The sequence below is a fragment of the Saimiri boliviensis genome, chromosome 3, assembly GCF_048565385.1.
Source record: "Saimiri boliviensis isolate mSaiBol1 chromosome 3, mSaiBol1.pri, whole genome shotgun sequence".
In the NCBI taxonomy this organism is placed as follows: Eukaryota; Metazoa; Chordata; class Mammalia; order Primates; family Cebidae; genus Saimiri; species Saimiri boliviensis.
Genome location: NC_133451.1, coordinates 14,727,316 through 14,730,185, shown reverse-complemented (window position 1 = coordinate 14,730,185; position 2,870 = coordinate 14,727,316).

Here is a 2,870-nt window from a genome sequence, read left to right as displayed (position 1 = left end):
GTCATGTAATTTTCAGATGCCATGAAATGATGTTCTTCTTTTGATTGTTTTTCAACCATTTTGTGTCTTTGGGGTTGTACAAAAGCCAGAGTGGGCCTCTGCTATGGGCCATAGACATGTGCTCGTCAATAAGGCTGTGAATTACAGCTTTCCCAGCACACTATGTTGTAAGCCCCTTTTGGAGATTCCAGCACCTATCACTGATTTTTCATGAAGGTTATTGAAATTGTGAACAGAATGTTTCAGTACTTTCCCCATCTCTCTGCCTCAGCTTTCCTCTTCCCACCCTTCCTCCTTCATCAGAAAGCGCTTCTGTGATAGTAGGGTTTCTAGGAGCACAGAATTCTTGTACCACGTTTTACTCCTGGACAAGGTTACTCTACCCCAAGTGTGGTGCCCTCCCTGGCCTGTCCACCCCAGCTGTAGACAGAGACGGCTCCTAGAGTGAAGCCTGACAATCCAGCTGTTACATAATGAGAGCTGATCTCTAATCTGTGATTCTACTTGTCTATAGTAGCCCCATTTGACAACTTTGTTGGAGGAGTGAGTAACAGGGCCAAATTCTATCTTGTGTTCCCGGATAGAATAACAAAAAACTGTCACTGTCCTTCTCAAGATTCCTAATCAAGATAATTAGTAAATATTGACTGAGTAAATATATGCAACTGTGCAGTTCATGAAGGATCATGAACCCTGTGAATCCCTCAAGAATGATGGAGTTGAGTAGCTGTGACAGAGGTTGCATCGCCAGCAAAGCTGAAAGCATTATTTCATCTTGTACAAAAAATGCTCATCGGCCTATGGCCTAAAGTCTCTTTAAGGGATTCAGTACTCCCGTCCCAGTTGCTGCGTTGTAAATCCTTAGCTGGATAATCTATTTTATAAATCTGGTTTGTAAACAATGCTCCAGCCTCTGTTGCTGCTCCTTCACCAACACATTATGTAAGAAATAAAACTATATTTTATTTTAATATCCTCAGCTCTGCAGTCAAATATTTGTTATAATTTAACAAATTTTAACAAATTTGTTAAATAAATAAAGTGCCAATGCTGAAGACAAACTCAGTAGTAGAGAACATAAACCTTCGTATGGATTAGCCTCCCTACCCGAAAATACTTCCAATCCACCCCCTCCCCACCACCCCATAGCCTCACCTCTCATCTGGCTAATAGCTCTCATCTTCCCAGGCTCGACTTGAGGAACACTTTTTCTGGAAGGCCTGCTCTCCTGATGCTAGACTAGGTTAGGTTTCCCCCAGTGCACAATCCCAAAGCACTGTTTCATCTTCATCACACAAATGAAAATAGGTAATAACTACTAATTTAGGCCCAGCATGGTGGCTCATGCCTGTGATCCTAGCACTTTGGGAAGCCAAGGCAGGCAGATCACTTGCAGTTAGGAGTTTGAGACCAGCCTGGCCAACATGGCAAAACCCCATCTCTAGTAAAAAGAATACAAAATATTAACTGGGCATAGTGGCATGTACCTGTAGCCTCAGTTACTAGGGAGGCCGAGGCATGAGAATCACTTGAACCCGGGAGGCAGAGGTTGCAATGAGCTGAGATGGTGCCACTGCACTCCAGCCTGGGGGACAGAGCAAGACAGTGCCCTCACCAAAATAAAGATAATAATTACTAATTTAGTTGTCAGCCAGTGAGGGTCAGGAAAGACACACTCTCTCTCTCCCTCTCTCTCTATCTCTCTCTCTCCCTCCATCTCTGTCTGTCTCTCTCCTTTCCTCCCTCTCTTTTTCTTTCTTCCTGACTCTTTCTGTCTCTCTCTGTTTCTCTCTCTCTCAATTGCTCCCTCTCCTTTTCTCTCTCTCATCCATTTCCTTTCTTCCCTTTCTCCTTCCTCTTCTACCCCCAAATTTTATTAATAGCAGCAATGGTAAACAATAACTTCACTCCAATTACAATTCTATATAAATCATTGTACTGTACAAAAATCAAACAAGTTTAATGTGTTCCCTGAGAGCTTGTCACTGTGTGCCAACTACTTAAAAATTTTGCAAGCACCACCTTAGAGTTGTTATGTTACATGTTCTACAGCAAAGTCATGAAGGTGCAGCTTGTACCAGCCAAATGAAAATCCTTCTACTTTTGTGTAGGGGGGAAACACACACACATACACACACACACACACACACACACACACACACACACGTTTGGTTTGACTTTTTAACGTGTATTTTTCTCAAATAAGTAAGTCGTTTCAGTGAAGAGTTTGGGTAATTCTGACAGCTACTCTTTAATAGCTACCTGATAAAAGAACTTCCAGAGGACCAAATCATGTAACAATGAATACATACGCTTTAGAGAATCTGCTGCATTCTACATCTTTTAGGGGAAAAAACAAACTATTTCTAAAATGCTAAGTGGAGTGATTTAATACATATACATTTCAAACTGAAACATCTTTTAAGGAGACTCGACCAAGAAAACAAGAATACATAAGACTTGAAGTAATGAGTAGAGTGAAATTAGCATAGTTGAGATTTTCCAACCTGCTTCACTGGTTATGCATGTTGGTGTTCAAAACCTTCGCCAGGTCTTTAAAAACAAGCTCCCAGTCTCAGCAATAGCTGTGCCCTGTTCACAAGCATGGGCTTTCAATTTGCCCTTCTCTTTGGTGCCAAATGTCTCCTAAGAAGAGTAAAGCTGAGTTCTCGGTTTCAGATGCCTGTGAATTAAGTTCCAGCAACTGCAGAGTCTCCAATGACAATTTATTGTCCTGACTTCCACTTTCTCATCCAGAAGAACTTCAGAAAGACGGCTAAATGGAAATGAGCATTAGGAGTAGGTCAGCTTGCCTGGGCTGTCTCACAGGTTAGTGGAAACGGAATTACTTCTCGATCAGCCATATCCAT